At 41.7% G+C, this 8,210-nt stretch overlaps 1 long non-coding RNA gene across 2 annotated transcripts in view; it reads right to left on the bottom strand.

Moving 5' to 3' along the window:
• The window catches only part of LOC104953829 (uncharacterized), a 71,901-nt gene extending 64,207 nt beyond the window's left edge, over nt 1-7,694 (bottom strand). For both annotated transcript variants that reach the window (XR_799262.1, XR_799261.1), the window contains exon 1: nt 7,436-7,694. This is a non-coding gene — a long non-coding RNA (uncharacterized lncRNA). The remainder of the gene's footprint in view (nt 1-7,435) is intronic.
• Nucleotides 7,695-8,210: the final 516 nt, after the last annotated feature.

Raw genomic sequence — 8,210 nt, 5'->3', positions numbered from 1 at the left:
ATAGTGATTATTATTTAAGTTAAGTTTTGCCATAATCATGTCTTTTTCCATAATCAGGCAGCTGAACAACATTGGTAAAAAATGTATACATTATATATATATATATATATTTCTATTACCGTAATCATTTTCGGCCTTTCGGCATTCGGTTTTCGGCCAACTGTTTCCTATTTTCGGTATCGGTTTCGGCCAAGAATTTCCCATTCGGTGCACCCCTAATGCCTACCATAATAGTCACTACCAAATTACCTGATAGATTTGACTGTGACTTTGTTTTTGAGGGAAAGAAAGTTTAAATGCTGGTTCTCTCCTGTGATCTTTGACAAGAGTATGGTAGCCTTCAGCATTTCAGTTTTCGTATTAGGGAATTTACTCCTGTTTCNAACGACACCCTCCATCCTTAGACCCTCACACAAGGAAAAACTTCCGGAGATGTTGCTCTCCCTGAGGCTTCTCCCATGTTCCCCTTTAAACTGTGGGTTTTCTCCGGAAGTTTTTCCTTGTGTGAGGGTCTAAGGATGGAGGGTGTCGTTTTTCTCATACTGATATTCTGAACAATCTGTGCTGTTGTATTTCCTGTAAAGTGTCTTTATTGTATGGTATTTTTATTATATGTACAGCACTTTGGCTCGATCAAAAATCGTTTATAAATGTGCTATATAAATAAAACTTGATTTGATTTGATATCAAACAACACATTTAGCTTTTAAAGGAACAGCATTTGTAAGATATATTACTGTTTTATGAAAGTAAATGTAAATTAGTGTTGCACAATTAATCGTTTTGCAATATGAACTTTTGCAATATTCAAAACACACAAAGCCCAATATTTGTTGAAGGCTTAAACATGTGTTAAAATACCATTTAGAATAAAGAATTGTGGAAATATCCTAAAAAAATCCTACTCTACAGACTTAGCTAAACACAATGGTTTAGTACAAATCATCTTAAAAAGTCACACCATAATCATTTAATATAACTTTTTCAATTAAATGAGGATTGTGATTGAAAAATGATCGATCCATCAATTTTTTTAATCATGTCGCAATCGCATTGCAAGTCAAAATAATCGCGATTTAATATTTTTTTCACAATCCTGATGTAAATAGCCAATAATCATCTTTTTCTGCATTGTTTTTGGGGGTATTTTTGTCTTGACTTCCACTCCCTCCAGCTGTAACTCCTGTCATCTAACAGGCGCCGTACCGCAACATCCCAGCATGACAGATATACGGTGCGATGGCATTTCTTCACCGTGATGACATCCCATAGACACGGAATAAATAGAAGAGGCTCACTAGCCACATAGATATGGCGTGCAGGGTAATAACAATGCTATGAGCCGGAATACTTGTGACCGGCTAGCTGCTGGAGCTAGGAAGTGTAGGTGTCATCTTTGTTCGGGACCATTATCTCTCCGCCGGGGTGTTCACTACTGCTCTGATAAATGTGGCCTTGCAACTGGAGCTAATGTGCAAGCAGCTGCAGCTAGAGCAGCTGGGTAATACACTGTCAACGGCCACACACGCCCACACAGGAGGCACAATGGAGGGGATTTGTTCCACTGAAATCAGTTTTAAGATGCTTTGGTTTGTGCAGTGCTTTGAAACTGGACTCTGCACAGGACTATCACGTGTTGTGTTTCCTACAGCGGACTGGGAATTACACAGGAGCTGTCTGCTGTTTTAATTAGGAAGAGGAGGAGGAGGAGGATGATCTGTTGTGATGAAGTGCAGTCCAGCTTATGAGTAACCATAACAGTGTGAAGATATTTAGTTGTAACCTGAGGCATGTTTGGAAGCAAAAACACCTGTTTTTATCATTATAGCTGAATATCTTTAGGTTTTGGACGCACAAAACAGGACATTTGAAGACTTGAACTCGTGGAAAATGGGGTGGAAATGTTGTTGTTTTTTAATGCCATTTTTTTAACACAACAAATTACAGAATAAATGGAAATTTATAAACAGATAAAATGAAAGAATTGTTACTTGCACGGAAAAATGTGGAGCCATTCAGATTGCTGTGTCTAATCTTTCTGTAAATATGAAAATTAAAGGGTTTTCTTTCCTCTGGAGAACCAAGTAAATAGACTTAGTATGTCCTAACTGAATACAGACATGGACTTGGCACAGAGCGCTACTGGTAATATCGAAGAGCGCTTAAGGACAGACTGGTCAGACATGTGTGTAAGCGACACCAGCTCTCTGGCTAGCTGTCAGACTCATGGCAGCAGAGGGTTAACTTGGCAGCACAGCTGTACAGTGCGGCTCTAAAAGTAATATTAACAGCATGTCCCTCAGTGCAGACTGACTGAGAGAGCAACAGGAAAAAAGGAGGACGGAGAGAAAAGGAGAGCTGGAGAAAAAAAGCAAAGGGGTGGGGTGTGCGAATCCAATCTCCAGTGACAGTGCTCTCAGATCACTGTTTCAATGAAAGAACATATCATCTGTCAAAGTTAATGGCAGTGTCCGGGGGAAAATGAAGGAAAATAGAAGGAGACCATTCATTAAGAAGGTGGAGGGAAGGGGGTGTGTCCAAGCTCCACTGTCTCCCCGGGAAAATAAATATATACACAAGCCATTATTTGTGTGTTTACGAGGTGGCACTGCAGCCGCGATCAAGGGCCGGTTCTCATGCTACAGAGATAATATTAGCCCAGACGCCTGACTGATCCGTGGACTCGAGGACAGAGCAATCACCAGGAATGAAGAGGTTGTCGGCCTGGCAGGCTAGCTAACAGCCTGTCTCTCACTCAGAGCTGTGGATGTACTCAGTGGAAGCAATTGATACCATTGTTTTATGGAGAGGAGGGTGGAGTGGGATTAAGGACCGACAATAGGGCTCTTTCTCTGTAAATGTCAGCCGTCACGCCGAGGGACTGTCCGACTGGGCAGAGACACTTTTAAAAAAAAAAGCCAAGGTAGAAAATTAGTGTGGAAAATAGTATGAAACCCTGTGACGCGGGCAATGAAACAGTGTGACATGGGCCAGAACATTCCCGTGCCAAATGGTCGAAATGCAATCTCAAACATGGGGCTCTGGGAAACTTTACAATGCCGATCATGTGAGATCCCACCAAGCAGAAACACAAGGCCTTCAATTTATTGTTTTTTTCAGGATCTGTTTGTCTTAAAGAAAAAAATCAGTACAACTCCGCAGATATATGTGTCAATGATTTCAAGGTCTAGCTTGAAACACATTCCAAATCAATAACCAGGATAATAGGTTATATGGGTCTTTAGCTCAGCCTCATTAGGAAAAAAGGAGACAAACGTGGCCTAAATCTTCAGGCAAATTAACATAGTGAGGAACCTAAAATACCACAACCGATGATCCATTCTGGGCCATTTTATCATGAGACTACACAACGGAGAGATACAAAGTTATCTCTCTGAGTGCTTTGATAACCCCGCTGGCCTTGGACCTCTTTGAAAATCTCACTCTGAAGGTTTGAGGTGAATATAAAGTGTGAGTTGAAGTGAGGTACTCTGCCGCTTTAAGACTGGGATGAAACCGAGTTATTCTACCGCTCTGACCTAATTGCTCTCTCGCTCTCCCGACATGAACACTGGGAGCTGTGCACTCTGACACGTAAAGATTATTTAATACCATCAAAGCCATAAAAGAGGAATAAAAGGCGGCAGTGAGAAAGAGGGGGGTAGTTAACCAGTGGCAGGCTGGTAGGGCTGGGGTGTCCACAGAGTGATGAGGAGAGCAGCAGAGAGAGTATCAGTATGCAAAGCGGGCCTGCGTTACTGCCGCCGGCCGACGTGAGCGGAGCTCCATCATCCCAACATCACAGCGGCTCCACAACTCCCCCTCCAAAAAAAAAATCCCACTCGGCTCCGGCTACACTCTCCCGGTATCAGCTCCCACCCTTCTTCTCTCATGCCTTTTTCCCACACTCGCCCAAGTCCCTAAGGCAGGGACTACGTCATCGGGCACCACTGCCAAACCACTGTAATATACCGTTTTGGTTCTACTTATTCAGACACAGTTGTAGGGCTCTTTCATTAAGGTCAGGCTGGTTTTATTTGTGTAAAAGTACATTGCTTGGTTCCACTGAATTCCATTTGTAGACTGTTTTTCTACGAGGCCAAAGATTGACAAACTATTGGCAAATCAAAGTCAGAATCAAGTTTATTGCCAGGTTTACACATACAAGAAATTTGCTTTGGCGTCTGGCGTTGGAAACATAAACCATCTAAGGAAATAAATTGTAAGCGTAGGTCAAAAAATATAACGATAATTAAAAATAAACTATTTTTGAGAAACTATTTATCATCAAAAAAGAATAAAGACAAATATTTACACCAAATGTTTATTTAAATATACAAAAGAACCTAAGAAAACCTATGACAATGAATCTATGAAACACTACAGTGTATTATATTTTTAAGTGGAGATCAGCACTTCACGTCATAAAAGCTATTCCACCGGAAAGCAAAACGCTAATTCTGCAGTGTGGTTTTTCTCTTTAAGAACTTCCTGAGCTACTGGCAGGCAGAATCTGACAGGGTGTGTGGGTGGGACTGGGTACCGGTGTTTACCGTTAAGCGAGCACTGGGTGACATCTCCAGGGTGCCCTGCCATTGTGGGGAGCATGTCTCATCTGTCAGTGCCTGATGAGTTTGTGCTGCACAGCCTCATGAGTCAGCCGTGTGGGTCTACAACAGGGAGCCGGCTGCTGCTGCTAAGGGCCAGGCTGTGTGTAGACCACCACACACCAAAACCACCTGACACACACTGAGGGGCTTCTCAGGGCAAGTGAGGTCAAGTGCCAAAAAACAGGAGAAGCTTGCTAAATCTGACATGTAAATCTAACATGTTATTCGTGAAGGGTGATATCTTGTGACCGAGATCAAAACGATTTTGCATGATCAACAATGTGGTGACCTACTGAGCTGAATGGATGACACCTGGCTGTAATCCGAGAACGGGATAAACACTGCGCTCGCTTTTTTTATTTGCCATTCAATATGAAAAAAAGGTCACTTACAACATCTACATTCAACATACAAAGCAGAGGCTCGCTTTAACCATGGCCGTATAGATCAAATAAATCATTTGGAGTAATTTAATGAATACATAAAAAAACAGAAGAGGGGTCATTCTTGCCAAATGTCATGTTAGTAATGATTTTAAATACAAAAAATGTAACTTAGTAACATAACAAAATAGAATTAAAAAGATGATCGTGTTCTCTACCTTGCACATTGAGTAATTTTTCCATAAGAATTTATTATTTTTGAATTTCTAAGCATTTTTGAAGGAAATACTTACTACCACAACATGCCCAGCTCTGCCTGAATGGGTGCTATGTTTCAGTTTAATTAACTAAGACCTTATTTTTTTCTTTTCAAAATGTCCATATTTGAAATATTTGGATTTTATGAAAACCACCCAGAGCGTAACCAGCCGGCAGATTGACCTGCCAGTGCCAAGTATTCTCCACACAAATGTATCTTTGTGAACAAATTCCTCATCACCTTTTATAACCAAGTCATTTGTTCCACATGTGATGAGAAAAATAACATTAATAAATGTGACAGAGCTAGGAGCCACTGACTCACTACTACTGTGTTTTTTGAAGAACAAAGAGGGAGAAAAAAAGTCATTTCCAGTGTCATTCACACTTGACTCTACAATCTGCAGAGGAAGGAAAGGACGTTGGGAGGGAGTGGGGGATGTGAGAGGGCAAAGCAAATGTGCCACTGCCACCACGATGATGACGATGACACATTTAGTGCCATTCGAGGCTGAGGCGTGCGAGACCTTAAACTGGCACAGCTCACACACAAGGAGAATACCTACTTCCCGTTGACGACTGTCGGGAGGGTTGACAGTGTCACAAAGAAACTGTGCGTTGTGCTGCGTATCAGAACACCGCTGCATTTTGAAAAAGACGTTTAATTGCTTGGTTATTCTGTTTGGTTGCAGGAAAGGATGCCAAATCATTTCTGTTTTAGTAGGAGCAGCATGATAAAAAAAAACATGTGACTTAAACATTTACGTTATCAAAAATCTCTAAACCTCAATAATAATCATATGTGACAGTTCAGAGGGCAGGGTAACAATCTTTCCTTGAGTTTAAGATTGACCAATTTGCCAACGGCGGTGGCACAACATTTAACTGTGAATCACACTAAGAGGAGGTGACCCACAGACACACCAAATTTCCCGCTGAGTGACTGGTCCTCTAATGCATCTTGCTCTAAATTTCACAGGTTGTCCCAGGAAAGTGCAATTTCTTCTTCAAGCCTCACCCCACAACAACAAAAAAGTCGGTAAACACTGCCATGTCTGCAGCCAGTACTATATAAGTTGAGTGAGCCATTATAAAATCAGTAGTAGTGCCATCAAATATCATTCAACAAATCACCCTGTGCTAAATGCATAAAGTGCACAAACTTATAAGATTACTTAAATAAAATGGAAAGATCTAGAAAGTGCTCATTACAGCTGTAAATGAGGGGTAATGCACACTGTAATCTGTGGTTACACAACATTTTACTCGATAACTGATTATTTTCTGATGCTGCAGACAGGGTATGTAACTCCCATATTACAACAAGAGTCCTGACATTCAATTTGCCAAGATCCAGACATGTCAAATGAACACATTATCTTGACAGGTGTTAATCAGGGGTGTGAACAAATTGGTGCCACATATCCGTCAGTTTCCAGTGTTGCTTTAAGGCTCTATTTTCAGAAGAATGCATGTGTATTTTTGGGTCATCAAGTTTGCAGCTCAGTATTAGAGCACAGCAGAAGAATGCAGGCTGTGAGCTGTGCATCCACACAGAGGAGAGGAAGCTCCTGGTATGATCCTTGAGTAAACTATGCACTCAGGCAAAGTTCACCTACAGCATAAAGTACACCACAAAGAAGCAAAATAGATGCAAATGTGCAAAAACACGACGCCAAAAATACATTTTTCTCCACATTCCGCTGTCCTGACGCTGCAAAAACAAACAAGTGGGTGCAGACGCTCAGCACTGCATGTTTTTAACTCTTTTTAAACACTTTTTTTTTAAATGCCAAGCTACACAGTCGTCACGTTGGCTCTTTTAATTGACAAGAGGAAACTGTCAGCGGTATAAAAAAAAACGACCCTGCATTTACAAGCTATTGAGGAGCAGAGGAGCGTTAGCTGTGCATGCTAGCCGCCCAGTCGTATCAGCTGAATATACTCTTTTAAACACAATTAGCTTTCTTTTGTTGTGTTGGCCAAAAATTAGCAACTTGACAGGAGTTATGCAGTCCGTTTTCTGACAATGAACAGCGTTAAAAGAAAAATACCCTGGTGCACAATATCACTGTCTCCATGCATGGCGCATTCAAAGCCCCCCAGGTGAAACACGGCTCCCTCCTATAGAGGCTGACACCGCATGCTGTCAGATGTTGACAAGCTGTCAATGGATGGTAATACCTGGGACCTGTTGACTCCTCCTCCCGGTCCCCTCGGGCTGCTGCTGGAAGTTCCCCCGCGTTTCTCCGCGGTGGTACTCTCTATAAAGTTTTCTTCCGGCTCTCAAAATCTGCAAAACAGTGGCTCTCAGGGGTCCCCGGGCGTCATAAACCCCCGAAATGGGCAAAAACCGCGCGGTGCGGAAAGAGACGGAGAGCCGCTTTTCAGAGAGAGGACAAGTTTGGCACGGCTCGCGCGGAGGCAACCATTGCAGTCACGTTCTCCGGCTGTGAAATCCAACACTGACTCTGACCCCGCCCCTTTGCTTTTCACTGGGCCAGTCCTCAAAAAGTGCTCCCTCCAGATGTGCTGAAACCATGTGAGGCAACAAGAAAAGTACAGTATTCTTTTAGTTGCATATTTTCATCCTTTCTTTCTTTTTTTGCTCATCGCTTCTTTATGCTTCGCCAAACTGCACAAACTCTCTTTTCTATTTTCAATCCAGCAGCCGTGATGGATAGTATAAAAGAACATAAGCACTGTACAATTTTGAGGCACTCCACTACATTTCCAAAGTCAATATTGTACTTTGTACAGCTCTACATTTATTTGACAGCCTTTGTTACTAATGCTATACCAAATATAGATTATTTGTGCTTTACCAAAATGCGAAAACTCTCATCAGCCGAGACCAGTGATGGATAGTTACAAAGTAGCTACATTTACTCAAATACTGTACTTTTATTGACAGCTTTTGTTGCTAGTTTATTTTTAGGTTTATACTATTAGCTTATAC

This window comes from Notothenia coriiceps, unplaced genomic scaffold (assembly GCF_000735185.1).
Source record: "Notothenia coriiceps isolate Sejong01 unplaced genomic scaffold, NC01 NC01_scaffold00022211, whole genome shotgun sequence".
Taxonomy (NCBI): domain Eukaryota; kingdom Metazoa; phylum Chordata; class Actinopteri; order Perciformes; family Nototheniidae; genus Notothenia; species Notothenia coriiceps.
The sequence above is the reverse complement of the archived record's forward strand: the minus strand, read 5'-3'. Positions and strand labels throughout refer to the sequence as shown.